The sequence below is a fragment of the Aquila chrysaetos genome, chromosome 9 (genome assembly GCF_900496995.4).
Source record: "Aquila chrysaetos chrysaetos chromosome 9, bAquChr1.4, whole genome shotgun sequence".
Classification (NCBI taxonomy): domain Eukaryota; kingdom Metazoa; phylum Chordata; class Aves; order Accipitriformes; family Accipitridae; genus Aquila; species Aquila chrysaetos.
The window spans coordinates 21,512,644-21,534,018 of record NC_044012.1 but is presented as its reverse complement, the minus strand read 5'-3'; the positions used below and the strand labels follow the sequence as shown (position 1 = coordinate 21,534,018).

At 42.5% G+C, this 21,375-nt stretch overlaps 1 protein-coding gene across 8 annotated transcripts in view; it reads right to left on the bottom strand.

The window, feature by feature from the left end:
- The window catches only part of NUP93 (nucleoporin 93), a 91,538-nt gene that overhangs the window by 40,443 nt on the left and 29,720 nt on the right, over positions 1–21,375 (bottom strand). Inside the window, exon 1 of one of the 8 annotated variants that reach the window (XM_030025656.2) lies at positions 12,206–12,364. The exons of 5 other annotated variants lie outside the window; for them this stretch is intronic. The gene's annotated coding sequence lies outside the window, so the exon portion shown is untranslated. Of the gene's footprint in view, positions 1–9,149; positions 9,331–12,080; positions 12,105–12,205; positions 12,365–21,375 lie in introns of those variants that run through there. 2 more of the 8 variants (XM_030025659.1, XM_030025658.2) reach the window with 2 other exon arrangements.

Genomic DNA, 21,375 nt, shown 5'->3' with positions numbered 1-21,375 from the left:
AAGAAGCCTTTGTCTCCCTCTGAAGTAATCAACTATGACATTATCAACTCCATTAAGTGCTAATATCTTAAGAGTCTGCATGCTCACTCCACAGCTCTAAAATTAAGAGCCGCTAACAAACCCAGGGAGTGGGAATTCAATGTACCATGCTTCATGCATTTACAACAAGGATACACAATTGCAGCAGTGTCCGACTGAACTCGGCAGCAATCAGGAGGCTTTTGTGCTCTTCGTTCCCCACATCTTCCTGCAAATAAATGGTTCCTGCCCAAATAATCTGACAATATGCAGTGATCCATACAACCTAGGCAGAGCTTAGGATCTCCAGAGGACCATAGATCCTGTGGCAGGACAGAAACTTGCTGTCATAGGGATTTGAACCTTTTGGAAAACATATTTATGGTAGGTCTTAGAAATAGTACGGCAGCAGTACTACACGAAACCACAGGTATCACAGATTGCTACTTAGCTCTGGGAGGTGAAAAGGGTTTGAAATCTCCCCAAACTGAAGAAATCTGGCAGGAAACTCTGCCACTTAGGTATGCTGTCTGCCTTCCTGCTACCCAGACCTAGCATGTGAAATAAAGGTTATTACACCCTTCCCTTCTGAAATATGTAGAACAACAAGCATTTGAGGTATGGGACAGCCTGTGACCCTTCAGCTGAAAACAGGAATGTCACCTCTTTCTGTATACCAGATAGAGAATGAACTGCCATCCTCCGAGACGAATGTGTGACGTGGTCCCCCCAGAAACAGCCCTTGAATTACATACGGAAGAGAGCAGCCACTTCTACACAGCCTATTCTTCATTTCATCGTCCACCATGCCCCGCTTTATTTTTAGACAATGCCCACAGAGGACGCGCAGTTACAATCTGAAAAAGGGAAGCTAAATCCAGATCCTTGCACATGTCTGGGGACCAACTATTACAGCAGTTGTCACCAAGGCAAGGGCTGCCACAGTCACCTAACCGAGCCAAGACCTGAACTCAGCTCCACACAGGAAAGGTGGGGAGGGATGGAGACATGGTTTTGTAAGGGTTGTCCATGTCTGCATGGGTGGAAGGACTTTGGGAGGGCAAGAAGTTTTTTTTTTTCCCAGTTGTTTTTTTATTTTATTTTATTTACCTGCCTCCAACCTGAACTGGAGAAAAACTATCTGGAATTATAACAAGCAGTGCTTCCAGACCTTCAGAGCACACCCCAACATATGAGCAGAAGACACAGCCACATTTCTGATGGTAGGGATCTGAAGCCGCAGAGAACACTGTGTGTTTGCCGTATCCTAACAACACTGCTAATTTTACAGGCAAAAAAATGCCCACGAATCTCCAAGACACAGCTATCTGGATGCAATGGAAGGTGCTGAGCACACCGAGACAGGCACCGCAGCCTGCAAAGGTCCTGGGTGGCCTGGCTCCCTGCTGGCTCTGTGAGCACTGGGCTCCAGAAAGCCCCAAGAGATACAAGTCCTACCTTACCGCCCTTGGTCCTCCCCTCTCTCCTTGGTGAGATGCGTGCCCTGAGCTGAGCAGGTACCTGCCCAGAAAGGTACACAGCAATGATGGTAATCAGCAGAGTAATTTAAGATGTGCTTGAACTTCCCTTGAAGTCAGTAAATCCAGGCTGAGTATCTTTCTTAATGAAACCTCCCAGCTCCCAGAGAGTTCACTAGGTCTGTTTAAGGGATTACATTACACCAAATGCCAATTAGGGGATGATAATTGTCTTTTTCAATCTCAAAAACTACTCCTTCAGCAAACTAAAATCCTCACACATTCCAAATAATATCTGTAATGCCTCACTGAGGAGAGGTATTTTTTAAAAAGGTTGCCCTATGCCTTGTGCTAAACATTATGCCTGTAGCGTGACAATTGCTGTTTCAGTTAATTACAGGCTAATTGTTAAACCTCAGAAGAGGGAGTTTCAGTAGCTGATGCTGGGGCTCCTGCTACTGCTCATGAGACTGCTTCTGCTTAGTTAGGCCAAAAAAGAGCTCCAGGGTTTGTCACTCTAGGCTTTGGTGGCCAAAATTTCACACATTAAAGGGAGAAGTGTCCAGCTGCTACAACAGTATTTATTCCCTGAGTTTATTGCATTGCCACCTAGTGGTGCACTATGCTTTGGTCACTGGAAATTCAGATTTCACAGAACACACACAAGTGTCCATCCACTCTAAGAAAAAGCAGAGCTCTCTGGAACAAGGATGGGCAGAAAGATAGAAAAGATGTGCTTTATGCTAGAGAATTTTGGTCCTCAAAAATCCCAGGCCACATAAGAGCTTTAAGGGTTCACATATCTCTTAAGTCTGGGCCTTGAACAGTTCTGGTTGTGCTCACCGAGTTACATGTGCCCTAAAAGCTTTCTGCAATCCCAGAGGCAAAGTTTGACTTTGCCACGAATACTTGCAGACTGCAACAAGGATACAGAGGTATGGTGTTCAGCACGCACAGGGAGTACATGACCCATATCGCACGAGCCACCCTCTCTGGGGAGATGCTACTGATTGTACAACGAGCAATGAGACATTGCTTCATATTCAGTATCCAAAGAGAGAAGCAGGAGGAGAACAGAGATGTTGTTAGAAGACAAAGGGCTATTTCACAGCGACAGATGGCCAAGATCGGAATAGCTAACATGAGCATCGCTAAAACCTCAGAGGTGGAATCCTCACCTTGCAGCTCTCCATGCACAAGCTCTGCCATTGCAGGGATCCCAACGTAGCCTGGATTTTGCTTGAAAATGAAAATTTATCTTACTTCCCCAAGGCAGGTTTACACAAAAAGCTCACAGAGCCCTAATCATGCTGTCCTGCTTTAGTGAGTGGCATTTAATTTTCCTCTCTGTTACTGTGGGACTCCCACACATTCTTCCTGTGTCTAGTTTGGAAGGAAGCAGCATAAGTCTTCTCCATCACCGGTTCTCTGCAACACTCACTGCTGAATGCTTCCTACACACACTTTGTACGATATCTGATGAGATGGTGTTTGCAAAACAGGGACACAGGCACTCTCCCACCTTCAGGTTCCCATTTTCCAGCTAGTCCCACTTATTCTTGCACGTTTACTGGCTCTCAGCACCTTTCCCCAGCACATTCCAGTTCCTCTTGGATTCCAGTCTGATCTTCTCACATCCTCCCCTCTGCTGAAATCCAGTCCCACTCTGCCTTGCCCAAGGATGGTTTACCACTGGAGGGGCAGGACCCCTTGGAGGCCATGCCATTTCCCTGTTCTCGCCATGCTTCTTCCTCCACTGTCATCTCTCATCTCAGGCAACCACTGCCTGACACAGGCTGATGTGACAGAAACCAGCACCTGCCTTGCTCCAGTCTGAATTCCAGCAAGAAAGTGTTCCAGTAGCTAATTCATTATCAGTACGAAAGGGCATGCATGCACTGATGGTCTCTTTTTGACAGGAGATTGAAAGTCTCTTCCATTTACCGCAGTAAATGAGGTTAGTAAACTCTCTCCTGGCTGATAGAAGTCTCTTAATTACTCCCATCAGCCAGGCCATACTTCTAATACTTGATCTTAGTATTCAAGCTGTCAAGAGAAGGCAAATGTTGCCAAATAGTATACTGAGGCCTTGGATGTTGACAGCAATACTTACTTTTTCACTGGCAGGGGAAGAAAGGAGAAAATGAAATGAACAATCTGGGGCCATTTCAAGTCAATTGCTCTTTGATTAAAATATTTCCAAGTGCTGGATTTCCACTAGATCCAGCGAATCCTGCAAAGGACCAGCAGGTATAATGATTATACAGTTAACAAAAATCACTCTTTGCAAATGGTTTGGGAACAGTAGCTCCAGGTGAAGCACCTGATTTTATTATCTCTACTAGCAATTTTAAGAAACTATTTGCTAAACACAATCCTTCTGCAAACGTGCACACGTCTGAGCACACTCTCAGGGTGGTGCACCCTGGCACAGCCCTCCTGGCCATGCTCTCTCTGGAAACAGAAAATGAAGGAAAACTACCTGGAACACACTGCCACAATAACATACCATACCATATATTATTGCTTTTTTAATCCAAATTATTGTTTATGCTGACACAAGCATCAATGCTTACTGGCTGGCTTTAAACAGATAAGCCGATGGGCCCCTAAGCAATGGTGTGGCCAACTAATGTATTCCTGAGGAGGGGGACATGCCAGTGCAGCACAGGTAATATTTTTCTCTATTCAGACTCTTGCATGCATCACACCAACATCTCTTGGAAGCTTCTGTAGGTCTCCTAAGATTTGTTTTGCAGAAAGCATCAGCTTTTGCTAAAAAAACATGCAGATAAGCAGCTTTACTACATACCTTGGCCTGTGCAATACAGCGTCCTTCAAAGCAGCAAGGCAGCTGCCCAAGTATCAGCTACGGAATGCAATGAGCTAAGAGCATTTGTGAAATTGGCTCTCCCCTTAGAAGACTTCAGATGGCAAAATTGCTATGGAGCCAAAGCAGACTGAGGGCACAAGTACACAGATCCTCAAGAGAGGACGAGAACCCAAGGAAGGGTGATTTACCAGTCAGCATCGCTTCAAAGCTGCATGAGAGACAGGGAACGAATCGTTGTACACAGACAAAGGTCCACTGAAAAGCAAGGTCCAATGAGGCTCATCCCACACTTGTATACAGTGTTCAATTCAAGGATTTAACAATACAAAATTTTCCTAGCTTAAGACAGCTGAGCTTGTCAAACTACAATACGTATTTCTCAGGTTCCTTACCACCATGTTTAGAATGGGAAATCCTGCAACATTTTTCTAAAAAATTAATTCACTGTTGACTAAATAGGAGAAAAAGCAGGGAAAAAAACAGAAGGGTTTACAGTTTGCTAAGACCCAAGAGCCAGTTGCTGCATCAGAGACTTTCAAAGCAACAGCCATGTTGAAGCTTAAGAGGGAAAAACATGCAGACTAATAGCTCTAACACAAAACTGTGCTAATACTGCCAAACACTGGGCTGGGGGAAGAGCTGCTGCTCCGCTACCTGCCTTCACACAGGTCTCGAAGCACATCCGCCCATTGCACCATGACTGTACTCCACACTTGTAGCCAATACTCACGTTCAATTTGTTTGAAAGCCAAGGTAGGAGAGCTCTTCCCCACACTGCAAGCAGAGAGCGTTTCAGTGGCAGTAAGTCATTAAAATATACAAACCCCGGCCTAGTCTCTGCTCCATTGCGTGACCAGCAACAATTCTAAAGATTATTTCACTCTTATTAAAGCAGCTTTCTGCTCCAGCAAAATCAAATTTTGCAGAGCTGCGATACTGTCTCCTTTTATGATGGAGAGCAGCAACATGGACCTCGCTCTGGCAGCAGCAAGAGTCGATGCACATCATGCTACAGCCTGAGTGTGTTGGCAATGCGCACAACTCCCCGCGCACGCTCAGCAGGCGGCAGCACGCATTGCGGAACGAAAAAGGGGCACCGCCATTTGCCCGCAAGCCTTCTTCGACAGGTTGCGTGCATTGTGGAAGATGCACAGCAGCAACCTTCACTGGAGACAAGTTCTGGGGCAGGAATGGGGCTTCCCTGCCCCACCATCAGCATGCCATTGATGTAATGCTCAGTTCTGAATACAGCCTAGCCTTTAATCTGCGTTGCAGAGCGAGCCTTAGGCAACTATTTACAAAGTGCTCTCTGCCGCAGGTTAGTGCCGGCAATGCAAAAATCTACTACATTTTTCTGTATTATTTTACTGTTTTAGACTGATCTGTGAAACTTACGCAGTTTTCACAGTAATCTTCAGACTGTATCCAGGAACATTGGATTTTGCTGTGTTGGATAAATATCATTATTCCTTCTAGCCATGACAGGAAATACTCAAACTGCCGAAAGAAGCGCCCCTCAAGGAAATCACAGATCAGCTCCTAAGAGAAGCAGGGGCAGATGGTGCATGCGCTTGCTGGGACCGTGTGGATCTGGCAAGTAAAGATTGGAAATGTGCTTCTTAGATGTACAGGCTTTGAGGGAAGAAATACAAATACCCCTTAGCTCCTGCTTCAGCCAGGACTGTCTGTTAAGCACAGAATGCTAGTATCAAACCATCAGTTAACATCAAACCATCCCCCAGCACTGAGAGGCACCATCATATCCCACACCCAACCGCAGTCCTCCAAAATGCATTTGCAGCATGCGGCCATCAAGGAGAGTGCAAGGTGTTTGCAGCAAATACAAGCAACGTTTACGATGAAACATACAGGGAGCACAGCTTTATCACACTGGAAACATCCAGAAAAATACCACTGCTCAGATTTCCTGCTAGAATATTGTGCCAGGTGCTCACACAGCAGCCCCAAAATTATACTCTCTCTGCTATGCTACATGGCACTGCTTGTTCTGCATATAAACGGAGATCATCACTGCTGGCACGAAACATGGCTCCGCTCAGTTTTAGTTTCTTCTAATTCAACACAGGATGCTCAGCGAGTTCAGGCTTTCATGCATGATGAGATGTCAATATTTCACTTAAAATTGTACTTACAAGTAGCTTAAGTCCTAACATAACATGGCAATTCATTGCAGTGTTCCTATGCATTTTAAGATTTTACAAAATATGTCAGAGAAATTTGCAAGATTTAACAAAGCCAAGCATAATGATTGAGTGAAGTAGGACACTTGGTTCTAAAACCCACCAAAACATATCAACCATCGTAATATATGTAATTTATATATTACTTATACAGTGTAGCTAATTATTAAAATATTAGTAATTATCCATACTATTTGTTGTGCCTTTCCCCTTCATCAGAGTGAAACCAAAATAACTTCAATTACACAGATTAGTCTCTCATTCTGAGGCTCTGAAAATCTTTGCCATGTCATGTTGGGCTACACAGCGCACGGGAACGGTGTGACAAGTGGGTTTATTAGGCTTTTTTCAAAGTCAAACACTTTAATGGCATAACACTAAGATAATACCTTTTTGAGTCTAAAATTTTACAACAAAGGTGCTCAGAATGAGGGTCTCTTCCACATACAATTATTGGCCTCCATGGCACAGACCATTTTTGACAGCAATTGTTAATACAAAGAATGTAAGCAACAGTGCTACCTTCTCTAGTGATCCTCTCTTCCTCCCCAGGCATATACTCATTTTCTTTCTGCCTACAATGCAACTGGGAGCTGTTCAACAATTCCAGGTCCTACCAAGCTACAAAGCACCAAGAAAATTTGTGCAATAACAAAACAGAAAGTCTTGAATAACCCTAACCTGTTTGGAGGTCATGCAAAGAACAGAAGGAAGAAAATCAATGAAAAAATAATAATATCTGAACTAGAGAAAGAAGGTGGACAGGGTCTTGCCAGTCAATTACAGCAGCAGGAAACATTACTCAAGAGCCACCAGAAGGAGCTTGTTCAGCTGGCTAGCATAGGTACATCACACCTGAAAGCATCTCAAACAGCGTTTCCATTTGTCTTAACAAAGATAAAGAAACCAAAAATGTCACAAAGGCAATTAAATGCAATGTCACCTCACTTGGAATACAACTTCTTCAGCAAGGGAACCTCTCCGCACAGATCAGGCCAGCAGGAGCAGCAGCAGGACCCACGGGAAGCCCATCTCCTTTGGCACCAGCGTTTCACCATCAGCAATGGCATCAGCACAGAGCGAACAAACCACACAACCTGAAATCTGAGCTCGTTTGTCAAGTTCCCAAATACATGGCTATCTGTTTTTCTCAAGATTTTTAAATGCAGAGGGATGACCTTGGTGTTGGGCTTTGCTCAGCGCCGTGACGAGCAGCTAGTCTCTCCCCTGCGCTATAAACATCCTTGTATTAGTATCCCAGTTAAAAAATACAACCCTACAAAAATCATAAACGCATCAAGAGATTCACAATCAAAACAAAACTCAGGGCTTTGGCTCTTTTTTGGAGTTTAGTTTAAATATATTTAATTATGAGGTAATTCCAATGGGCTTGAGATCCACAATGCAACCCTATATTAAAAATATTTATAGCATGCAAACAAAGGTAATTTCTGATCATCCACTGGAATAAGCTATTATATCCACCTCTCTGATATCGCGCTTTTTAAGGGAATACTGAGAAAAAACTACGGATTTAAATGACTTTAAAATCTTCATTATATAGTCATAACTAAGCCTGTAATGTAATACCTCTTGCTGAAAACATCCTCACATCAGGTAGGATGCCCTCAAATCAAGCCATCGAAACTAATTTCACTGATGACGCCATTTTCTTATTTCTTTCGCTGCCATTTTAGCATCGTGGTTATTCCACATTTTCTTGAGAAGTAGCTGCGCATTCTTCCCCCTCTAAGAGGAAACCATGCTCAAATAACACAGTGACAAATAAAACCTGTATGTTGAATTTCTGCCCGTGTCACCTCCTTGCATGGCAGGGGCAGGAACGAAGACACAGTTGCCATTGCAGACCACACCTCAATTTACTGTACCGAGAGCTGGTGAGGAGTCTCCCGAGATGGTGTAAGCTGAGAAACCAGCCACTGGAAATCTGTCAGCACCGCACGAAAAATTGATAAAGCCAAGGAAAGAGGAGTGTCCAGCCCTGTAGGAGGATAGGCTTCTCTCCAAATACCACAGAAAACACTAGCTAATAAGGGAGTAGTTTGAAAAGAAAAGAAAAAGGCATAAAGGAGGCACACTGACAAGCTTGCAGTGTCTTGTCACTGGACTAATTGTACATTAGCATCAACATATAGGCAGATACAATAACCCACTTAACCTGGCAGCAGAAAATTCATTTCTCAGGATCACATCCGAAAGCCAAACTGCTGTCCCTATCAGTCAATGAAGTATTTCCCAGCCTGAAACTGCACATTTCTGATGGAACACCAGCAAGAAGGACAGATTATTAAACAAACCTGCTAGTCATTAACACCCAGTCTCCTCTAATCCACTTCTGCAAATTTTAGTGCAATCCTTCAATCTCCCCCACCCCAGTAAGTGCTTTATCCTTCTGCCTGTCTGGCTGGGAGAACATAACCTTGCTGTTTGCAAGAAATGGGGATGTTCTCAGGCTTTTTTTGGAAAGCAAAAACGTTATTGGCATTTGCACATCTCTTCCTTCACAATTTCAGATGCATAAGTACAGTTAAATGCCTTCAAGTTAGTCTGAAACTGTATGTAAAAAAAATAGTAGTGAAAAAAATTGTTTCTCTTTACCTCCTCTGGATGCAAGCAGCGAGCCTGGCAGTGCTGAGCCTGACACTCTCCCTGTTCTCGGGCTGACTCTAGCAGAAGGATTTTGGCTGCCGTGCCCCTATCCCACAGCTGAAAGCCCACGTACCACCTTCCTGAACGTTCCTCGGGAGCACTAGTTATCTTTCTCCTTTGGTAAAAAAAAAAAAAAAAAAAAAAAGCCAAGCAAAAATCTTCCAGCCTCCATCTGTATTTCAGACACAAAGTGATGCATGCAGCAAATGCTCACTGCCTCGAAGGGACAACGCCTGGTTCAGAGACATCAAAATCCTGTCAGCACTGTAAATGCGATAACCAAGTTAAACCGGGATGCAAATCCTCAACCCCAGCATAGGTGGCTTCCCTCAGAGCTGCACCTCCACAATGGGGTTTCCCATAACATTTCTATTGCAATTTGAAGTCTCTCAGAAAAGCCCACATGGGGAAAGAAAACCTTTCCAAAGTTAAATCTACTTTATTTCGCTGATAGTGGCTGGCTAACGCTACAAAGAAAGAGCAAAGATTACATGCATTGTAGTGTGAAGAATATAAGCTTTTTTTTTTTAAATACACATTGGAATTTCAAGAAAATGAGCAAATTTGAAGTTCAGCCCTCTTAAATAACATGAGATGATTTGGCAAAATCATCTACCTGAGTTAGAAAAATAAGCCCAAATTAGCTAACCCATTCTTCCTAAATATCTATAAATAAATCATAGCTACTTTGTTCACCTAATAGGTATTTTCAACATGGCAGTGTGTCCCTTGGAATAAACATAAATATTTTACTGACAGTGAAAGCAAGCAATTTGGAGTTCATACATGTCATGATATCTTTAAATCCTTGATTTAAACATGCGTGGTCTTTAAAAATGGTGTCTCCTTACTACATTACTGATACATTTCACAAAGTTAATTATTTAAATTACCTATGAATTATTAATTACAGATCATTAAAATAAAAATCAGAAGTCTGGAATATGCCTGTTATAATGATACAATTTATATTTTAAAACGTTAGGCATTATAAAGCTCGGAGAGAAAGGCATGTATTAAAATTCTTTTCTGCAACAAATGGTATCTTATAATAAACACTTTATTCTTTTCCAGTGTATTTCTCCTATTGTGTAATAAACCTAAGGTTTAAACTTTCCAGACTTGGGGCATGAGACCAGTGTGCTGAGGATACACCAGAGACAAAAGGTTTCCATTTTTCTCCTCTGGCTGTACTCCACCCTTGCTAAGGAACTCTCTAGCAGTGCATGCCTTTATTTGCGCGTTGCATTAACAAGGCACACAAGCTTTCGGACTTCAATGTAAATGAAATGCCAAGTCCAGATGCTGCCAACAGATATCACAGAAAACCCTGCTGTAAGAGACCTACAGCTAATTATTAATTACGGTGGCTCAGTCATTTTTCCATACATGAATTTATGGAGCTTAGTTGAACTCTGTCTCCCACCCACTTCAGACAAAGGAAAATAATTTGCCACACTGTACCAACTGCAAAGATAATTGAGCCGTCTCCCATACAGGGTCAGTGGAGATGGCTTCCTCCACCTTTTTACACATGCAAACCACCCATTTCATTGTCTTTTACTTGATTTCTTGCTGAGCTGCTTCTGTGGCAAGACCCCCCTTTGCACAGGTAATCTTGTTTAGAAGAGGCAACTTTTCGGCCATGCTATGCCACTGTTCCCATGTCTCCCCTTCTCAGCAGTTCAGACATTTCTCAGTTGACAATAGGAAGAGTGCAGAAGATGACATATAGGCACCTTAACATTTGGGGAGGGAGACCCAAAGGAGGCAAGTCATTCTCTGCTGCAAGACCCCAGGCGCCGTCCCAGCACAGCACATTTCATTAACCTGCTTTTCTCCATATAGAGAAATAGAACTGAAAGGAAAGGAGCAAAAGCGACCCACCCTATACTTCGTCCCCGTACCAAAGCCAAGCACAGTTTCCAGTTTGCATGCAGCCTCCGAGTCCCTAGATCTGAGAGTATTAAATCAGCTGCCACCCACCCAGCTAGTCACGGCCACCACATTTATATAAATGTTAATTCCCTGACTGCTTCCTCTACTATGATTTTACTGGCTTAACCCCTTTCATAACGTATCCTATTCACTTGAAAGAGAGGTGGGGTCTAGGCTGCAAACTCCAGTTGACTAAGCAAATACACTTCACCACCTCATTTAAGAGACAAAAAAAGCAAATCCCCAAGTGTCTTCGTTTACTTTAGGAAAGTAGAAATATTTCCTATCTTATTTTCATTTTCGTCCTACATTTGAAATCCTTACTTCAAAATAAAATTAAAGAAAGTTTAGCGTGTCTTCTAAATAAATCATAAGTGCATCTGTAGGAATAGAGGAAACAGAGTGGACCAGTATCTTTGCACCACAATGAAACCTAAGAGGAAAAAAAAAAAATCATATAATCAAGTAGCATCTTTATTTTTTGTTTAAAATACTTCCGTAGACATTTCATAGTCTAGGGAAGAGAAAACAGGAATAAAGACATTCAGAAAGTTATGCTACTGTATTTCTGCTTAAATGAAAAGCAAAGTCAGCAATGTCAAGAGGGTCTTTAAAAAGGCAACATGACTGAAACCCAAAGCAGACACTGGACTGCCCCACCCAACAGCTGCTCTAGCGAAGAATCTTAGAAGGTAAAGGCACAGACCTTAAGGTTTCTTTTCTGTGAGCAAAGGATGATTTCTCTAAAACTACCCACCTGTTCTCTTTAATTACTCACCTACAAATTTAAACAACCTGCAGCAACAGCACAAAGAAAAACCGCCATAGAAGACACCTGAAGGAAAACTCTCTCTTATCAAAGCAAGCTTTTTACCTTCATTTTATATATTTTTAAATATATACATTCCTACCTGTAGATCTCAGTACTGAGGAGTTACAAACCTGTTAATGCTGGCTGTAACTGCCACACTTCAGTTGCCTGGTATTTAGGCTTACACAGCTTATCTCTCTGTATTAACGCTCAAGTTTTCTCATCTTTAAAAAAAAAAAAAATATATAAATCAAACCTGCAAGTCCTGAAATGGCTGAGACAGTCAAGAGTCCAGCAAGACAATAAGAAAGCAGCTGCTTTCCACGGCTGAACACCACTGCCTGTAAAGCATCTATATATTTTTTTTTCCAGTGGTGCTTTATTCAAATTCTAGGGAAAGCATCAGTCTGAAACCAGTAACTGATGGGAGTAACAGTTTATAGGTTACAGAAGGATATTTTATTGTTAACGGACTGTACCATGTAAGAATTAGGAGGGGGTGAGGCGGCAGGCAGGCAAGAGGAGATGCTACTATTTTTTTTCCCCGAGCCACTGCAATTACTCTGATGTGAATTTTTGATGACTTCCGACATATTGCATGGTTAATAATCGTTTCAGCTGTCATGTTTGGTTAATGTGGAAAATGCATTTGCTGCATTGTGATGCAGCACTCCAGCCACAGACTGTAACACCAGTTGTGAAGCTATTCCCTTAACTGAGCTGCATGAATTTGCACATACCATGAGGCTGAAATAAATGGTAGTTTGATTTTTATACAGCAACAGAAAGCTTCTGCCATTTTAGACCTGCAGAGCTGTTGAAACAACTTGTACAGGCAGATAATTTTACTACATATTAATTGGTGTCAATGTTCTTTAAAGGAGAGCTTTGATTCTCTATTGTTTTGCTGGGTTTGGTTATTTAGCAGTTAAAAGACTTAGATACTATTTACATTAAACATCGCTCTTTTTTGTAGCTTTGAACAGGTTATATAATTGTAAGCATATATACCTCAATGAAACTGTCAGCACTACAGAAATGCAGCCCTGTTATTAATACAGGCTTAGCCTAACTACCTCTTCCTCCATATGATACTTACGAACATGTTTTTATATATAATGTTGTCTTACAAATGATTTCACAAGGGGTAAAAATATGCTGCTTACAAATAAAGAGGATTTTATCTGCAAAGTACCACTTCTTCACCTACACTTTACACATCAAACAAAAAGTATAAGGTTACGTAAAATACTAACATGTGCCTTTCATTGTCACCAATAGAAAAACAATGCTGCAAGCAATCGTGCAATTACAAGAGGAGATGTAAAACAGCAGAGATGAAACCATGCTAAGAGCCAGTCACCCGATGATTAAAGTCAGGCCAGTATATTCCAGCAGTCAGGTGATGGTGCCATCATTACAGTGCAGAAAGCCAGAGAAAAATCGAGAAACGGACCACCCCCATCTTAAAGAAAAAAATTAGAAGCACCAAAGAAATAAGGAATGCATTCACTAATACGCAAAACATACAACCATGAAGAAGTGTTTCACAAAACATGAGCGTAACACTATCGGGCAGTTACCTCCACAGGTCCCGAGTGCACATTTAACCCACGGTGCCAACACAGCTCCCATCCGCCTGCAAACTGCTGGTGGCACTCCCAAATTCAAAGTTGTTTCTTTCTAAATCCCAGAATGACAGCCCTGCTGCAATAGTACTGCATTTCACAATTCAATAGTTCTGCTTACCAAATGCACATCTTGTATTTGCAAATACACATACACAAAAAATCCAGACGTGGGTTTCTACGTTTAATTTAATGAAGCACAGAAAGCTATCAGGAGAGCGTTTTACTGTGCATTAACATTGACGTATCTGCAGAATCACCACCAATACCACCAATTCATTACTTCCACTTCTGTTTTAATTAAAACAGCACTGCAGGGGTATTGGTTGGACACGAAGTACCAGTAAAAATGGTGCAGCGTATTTTATAGAGAGAAAAAACTAAGTCTCTGAATTAACATTGTAGTCTCTGGTTTGGGAGCAATTCCCATTAACAGCGTTACGTCTGTACAACGTGCTCCGTGACTCTGGCTTACCTACCCCAGAGGCATCACTGGGCACCTTGCACAATTCAGAGCTTCACAAGTGGCAGAGTGGTCTCTTAAACACAACGTATTTGGCTTTGAAACTAGCGAACTCGATCCTAAGGGTGATTTTCCTCAAACCACTGCAAGGAGCACACCCTCCCTGCTTGTGACCAAATGAACACTGTACTGAATACCTGAATCCTTGTACCAGGAGTCTCTTGATGGGAGAAGACAGGTCCAAACCCACCTACGTTCTTAGAGGAAAACTGCAGTCAGTTGCATTGCAGGGAAAACCATTGATCACAACCAGCTACACCCAAGAGTGCAAGCAAAGTCCCTTTCGGTAGAGGAAGGGTATACACTTGCAAGAATAATTTAATTCTGGCATTCCTCCTGCATTCCTGAGTATCCATGCCTGGTGGTGTGTCCCTGCAGCCATGCTCGCCTCAGTAACTTGCCACTCACCTCACACACACTGCTCTGGTTTTGGATGGCTACTCCCCCCTCACTTACCTCTGGTTTTCATAACCTACTAGTGGTACAGAGCCAGGAGCACAGAGAATACATAGAGTTTTTGCTTTCTAACCAAACCTTAAAACAGGTAAAGGTACCTGGAAAGACAGTCGGCTCTTTGGGACAGGCTGTAGCCTCGTCAGGGATTTCAGGAGCGTAATGATCTGTCTGGAGCTGCTAGTCACAACTTTAAAGGTGCTGCTTTTATCAACAGACGTTCTCTGTTATTTTCTGGCCATGTAATGTTACTGCAGAAGCTACTCCCAACTGCAGAACTACACATTACAGATCAGCACAGTTTATGTATATTTTTTTTGTTTGTTTTGTTTTACATATTGCATTGCCGGCTCACAATGTTGCAGGGAAAGCTTTCCCAGTGTGGCTCAGCACAGTACTGTATCCCCTTACCTATGGATTTCTTAAAGCAACAGCTTTGAGGTATATGAACAGAAACTACTCGCCCCAAATGGCTGTTAGTGTAAACAACTCTGAGTGGTAACCCAGCTAAGATGTCGGAACTGCTATCTGTTTCACCGGCAATCAATTTAGTGGAGTGTTCAGTCAGCTCATGCATCAATCACTTCTGCGCTCAAATGTGACTGTGGGAGAAGGGAGAAAACTACTGTTCAGGGCTGCTGGGCCACAGCTAAAGAAAACCATAAAAGTTTGCCGTCCAGGTAGAAAGCATCATATCCCTAAGAGAATGATGATGCAAAGATCATGCAGAAGCCATTGGAATATTAATACCCTCCTCTGTGTCAGGATCACTCCCTCTCTCCACCTGTGGGTGTCCACAATGACCTTCTTCCCCCTTAGGTACAGCTGCATCTCTGGAGTGAAGGAGATTCCTTCACCATAACCACAAAAATCAAAGATGCTATCACTCTTACCTTATATTCAAGAAAAGCCCCTAAAACATGCTAGTCTACAGTCACTGTAATCTCCCTTTCTTTCAGTCTTGCACTGGGCAGGAGTAAGGGGAAGAATATGAACAGCATCCCTGGATCTGCTCCTGTATTAGCTCCTTTTTGAAGTCCTACAGCTGCGACACCTGCTATCATCAGCAAGCATTAGCCAGCAAAAGTAAGAGACATCACTGGCAGCAAGTTCAAAACAGCAATAGGTAGCTCCTTTCCCAAAATCTTTTCTTCTCTGCTTAATCCAGTGCTGTAGCAGCAGCAAATACTGCACTGTCATACTGGGTCTGGAAAGTGCCTTAAAGCATTAGCTCCCTTCCTCTCTGCAAGGCTGGCAGGGTGATTATCCAGCATTAATGACATGCTAGGTCTCTTCAGAATGGAGGGCTGTCATACCCAGCATGTTGCCTCTGTTTTCAGCTCTGCACACTCATCCTCTCCCTTCAGAGGGATGCAGAACGAGGAGCTGGAGGGTTCAGGAGTCTGATTCAAGCAGGTTGCAGTGAAGAGGATAGGAAGAAAATCCAGGCTAACACTTCCACATCAATACAGTTATATATTCACATGCAAAAAGTGCAGAGCAAAAAGTGAGATGGGCTGAGTGTATTATTATGCTACTGGCCTACCTGGCAGGCAATTTGGGCTTTGTAGCAAAGGGCTAACTTTCATGGACTAAGAGAACATGAGTTATCCAGAGCCAAAGAAAAAACTGTAACTGGAAAGTGACCAGCTCCAGGAACATCTAGTACCATCATCACAGAGAGCGCTCCTCTTGCAGGGGAAAAATAACCAACTCACTCAGACTGGGAGTCGCTGGCTTATTACAGAGCTCAACAGAGACCCAAGTTTCAACACAACTTTCTGAGGCTAAATTTGCACCAAAGAAGAGGCAGGATGTAAACGCACAGAGTGGGAAACATCCTGACAGCACTGATTGAGGAGCACTGCTTCTTGTGACCAGGTGGACGGGGGGTGAGGGGAAGAGAAACACAAATCCTGTAAAATTAGAAGAGCGACAGTCCCAAGCAGAAGAGAGGAGGGGGAAGCCCAGCCAAGCAGAGAGGATTAGCACCAACACTGGCAGTGCTGTTCCTGCCATCCACACCCCACACCCCAATTAACGGTATCATTTGTCAGGATGAATGGAGAACTTGCACTCAATTCAGCAATTTGACAGAGTGTCACTGAACTACCTCACGTCCATATTTATCCAAGAGGCAAGAGCAGGAACCAGTTTTAATTAGAGCCTTTTTAACAAAGAACCAAGGGTATTACCCATGCTCTCACCATCAAGCAATAATTGAGATGTAATCGTTTAAACAAAGCGCTACAAGTGTCCATTTACCCAAAGCCATTGTTAAATATCTACTAGGAGATTATTTTCAAAATTGTAATGTGCCATGAATATGCAAACCACTTTCCAACTTTAGCATTAAAAAGCATAATCACCTTTTTAAAAAAAAGAAAAAAAAACCCCACAACTGGAAGCCAAACAGCTATTTCGCAGCAGAATTTGAGGAGTGTTTTAAACATGCCAATGCTAATTTAAAAGGGGAGGGGGGAAGAAGTGATGGCTCTGCTTTTGGGCCATTAAACTCTGCCTGGAAAGCCCTCTTCTGTACAGCATTAGTACATGCTGTAAGTCTGTAATTATACAGAGAACATGTTGATTTTTAATTCAGAATGCTAACCCCTTTTTTATATAGAAGCCCCGAATGTCAATCCCTCTCACAGATGACTATAAGAACCGACATGACCAAATTCAACTCTCGGTGGTAAAAGCACACTCTCCCTGGGAAGTTAGGCACTGTGCGTTGGAAAGCAACTCAACTCTGCAGTAAAATAGCTCTTCTATAAAACTGTCACCTCAGCATCGTGGCAGGCAAAATCCTCTCAACCCCACAGCCTATTAAACCAGAACCTTATGGTCACTGATATTCACACCTTCATTTCAGCATTCTTCTGTATAGCTACTGAATTTCTTAACACAATTTCACAAAAAGCTGAATTCCCACGTCCCTCATTCCCAAACACAGGGAAGCACAGGACGAAGAAGTTCACCTAATGCTGCCTAGAGGCCCACACCAAGTTAATGGCTGTCAAACACTAAGCCCATCTTTCTTCTCTTCTGACTCCTACTGATGCCTGCAATCCACAGAGGGACCCAACTTAAGAGCATGCCTTGACACAGTCCAGCAATGAATTATTAACTCCAGCGGAAGCCGCAAAGCATCAGCTAGTAGCAATCATGATCCTTCTACGATGATTAACCAGAACGCAATTATCAATGCTCCTGCTTCTCACAAAAAGTCTCTGCATTCTCCATTGCACAAAGCCCAAAAGGCACCATGCAGGCATGCACACTCACACATATGAAAGCAGAAACAATTCTGTGCTTTCACCTTTGTTTCTTCAGGGTTATATTATCAGTTGCAAATAGTCTGAGAAAAGCAAGCTCTGCCTTCCCCCCTGCATTACAGCAATTAAACATGGACTTGCATCACTGGAAAAAGAGCAACATGTGCAGAATCAAGCCCATATTCTTAATTTCCACAGCAATTCAATCCACACAGCCACAGAAACCTGCCAGCAGTTTCAGAACCATCCTTTCCCATGTTACATCATGTAGCAGAGGCTGTTTCCAGCCCAAGGCCCAACTGGCACATGTACACATAAGAAGCTGTGGCTCCCAGCCTGCTCACCAACAGTGGACAGATGAAGATAGATGCATTCAGCTCTTACTATGACAAGTGCTGCCCAAAAGGGCAACCCTGGCCTCCCTCTGAAAGGCAGGCAGATAGGGGCCACCCTGCAAGTTGGATGTAGGCCTGTGGGCCTCCAGCAGCATCCCAACATACAGAAAAAACAACTTGCTCAGCTCTCTGCCAAAAGAATCCAGACAGCTCCCAATATTAAAGCAAAAGGTGCCAAGAGGCAACAAACACTAGTCATGGACCTAAGAAGACATGCTGAATCCTAAGATGCACAGGCATGTTTGCCTGGGATGGGATACCATGCAGTTCCACAATTAGCAGCAAAGAGGCAGGGTGAAGACAGCATTTTAGGTTTTTCTTAGCAAAGAAGCTAAATTTGTGCTTTTCCTTTAATTACAGCTGCCAGCTCTGAAGGAAGTGGCACTAGAACTACTGGCCTGCATGGGAAATGAACACCCACAGGCACAATGGTTAAAATCGACCACAGCAGTGCATGCCTGCTTTGTCAAACCATCCTTGTATTTTTCATAGTGAAAGTACAACTGAAATCAGTATTGGCATCTCAGCAGGCTTAATTAGAAGTCAGGTCTACTCTGTTCAGGTCTTTATACTTTGCTCAGAACATTAACGTCCAAGTGCTTTCCAGCCCTACATTAAGTGACTTGACTAACATCTGTCACATGTTTGTTCTCTTCTCCCTTTCCTGGGGGAGCAGAAATGCAGCGTTCGAGGGGATCACAAAAGAGCCAACAACTGGGACAGGAGATTCTTCCAGCCCTGCCTCAGCCTCCTCACACAGAGCACATCCCAGCCATGCCTGCTTAGTTAATGTTTTAATATTATCATCATCACCGTAATGATTAAGAAGCTGTACATATTAAAAGATGGGTTAGCACCAAGTCTCCTCCCAGTAACGTTTCTATGCAGAATTGACAGAATTGGAAGACAAATAAAAATCTGTCCTTTGCAGACCATATCGTCATTTGGAGTTTTATCACTTCATTTCTCTGCCTAACTCTCCTTGCCTTGTCATTTTACATCAGACAATACTGAGGATACAACTTCCAGCAGAGGAAATAAAAGTGTCCATCTCTTGAGTTTGACTAAAAAGGAAGACGAAGGCATGAACAGCTTATCCTGCCTTTAAATCCCTTCCATAACACAGCTACAGAGGTTTCACCTGGAATATCAAAACTAGAAGACTGAAGTCAGTGATTTTATTTCTTTTGTGCTCATATGCCTTTCACCTTTCCCAACGATCCTCCATCTGTACATCTCTAGCCTTTTTATGTTGAAAAGTACTTACATCACCTTGCTTCTGAGTTATCACCCAGTAATTCTTTGCAAAGACAGTGGCAAGTACTGAGATAGCTAGAGAACGGGAAGAGCTAGAAGGAGAAAATTGGGAGGGATCAAATCTTAGAGCTCAGTCAAGATGATGAAGGATTGACAATGCTACGTGCCTTAAGGTCAGCTAGCTGTGATTAGGCAGACACTTCTAGTAGAAGCAAATGTCTGGAGAAAGGTCAAACTCAAGAAGATAAACTTGGTACAGAGATTTGGAAACAATGGGCTGCTGGGGAGGAGATCCTCACCACCACCTTCTCCTCATCTGTCCATCCAAACCCTGCAAAACTGAAAGTAACAGAAACCTGAGTTACAAACTGTCAGATTAGAAGAGAAGCAAGGACTCATTCAAGGCAAGTGAGGGGAATACACACAGCTTTCATTTAATGCAATGTGCATAGCCGTACAAAATGCGGATTAGTCTTTCACAAAAAAAGAACAACCTTTTCAAGTGTATAGATAAAGAGACTCTCAGGAAGGCACAGAGGCTGACTCAGAAAACTAGTAAAAGGACAAAGTGACTTTCAAATAGAGGTCACTAGTTCAAACATGAACTAGATCAGTAGTGGTCAAGACTAAAGCATCTAAAGACTGATTAGCAGTTTAAACAAAACCATGTTATTAATCTTCCTTCAGCTCCTGCTACACAAGTGCTTATATTGCAAGTTCACTGCGGAAAGTAACACAGAACTTACTTTCTGTCCCAGCGCTGCAGGAACAGCCAGGGCATCGGTGGGTACCCAGAGACCAAGTGCTTATCACCACAGTCACTGCAGAAGCATGAAGGCTGCACTGCTCCATTTGCTCAAAATGGATAAGTTATTTCTTTCATTTGTGACTCTCTACCTTTGTGTGCTCACTCCGTATACTATGTTAAGCAAACACTTCCTTGTGGACCAGCTGTTTCAGTAGCATGGTAATGATAAAACACATCAATGCATGTTTTTATATAAAAATATTAGTTGCTAATCAATTATGATGTAATATATTATTCATGTACTATTACTGAACTAGGGTCTTGCAAGTAACATTAATTCCTCTGTATATTTATTGGAAGTGAGGACATGCTGGAGGCAGAGATAAAGAATACTCGATTCCTTTTTTAAAGAAAACTTTATTAATATTTGCTCCAACCAAGATCTTCCAGCTGCTGAAGTTTAATACTACCCAAAATGCATTTTCCCTAGAGTCCTCCATTATCAGCAAGGGCCCTTCTTCCAAGTCCACATGTTCTTTCAACAGATTCTCTTTGCTATCTAATTTGAGAGCCTTAGGTGTTAAGGATTCAAGGAATGCAATGAAATCCTGCCCCTTCCAGGCCTACTGGGACACCTATTAATTCACCCTCCTGTAGAGAGAGAGAGAGTTTATCATCTCTTGCAATTGCTAGTATCTAAAAAAGTGGAACAGGGCAACTTAAATTGGCATTGCAATTATTTAAAGTCTATAAATAGCTGTTGCCACAGTGTAAATTAAATTGCTATACAGTAACGTCCTTTCTTTTCTACCTTTGAAAGCTAAACTGATTAAGTCAGGTAAGCAGGGACCATGCCATACAAGAGTCAATGGAAAGAGAATACAACCACTTAGAAATTGTGTTGTACTCCCCACAAAGATGAGCTAAAAATCCAAAGTAGCTTAAGTTCACTCTTTCTCACTTAGTAGGAAGGAAAAGAGACTCATTTCCAAATTGCTTCATCATCTGTCACCCAAACTCAAAATATTTAAAAGTCACCATAAAATTCCACAGACCAACCACAGTAATTCAGTGGATGTGAACTGCATAGCCAAAGAAAATCTGGAAGTTTTTCTCCAGCATCTTTGTATGTTTTGGAAAGACA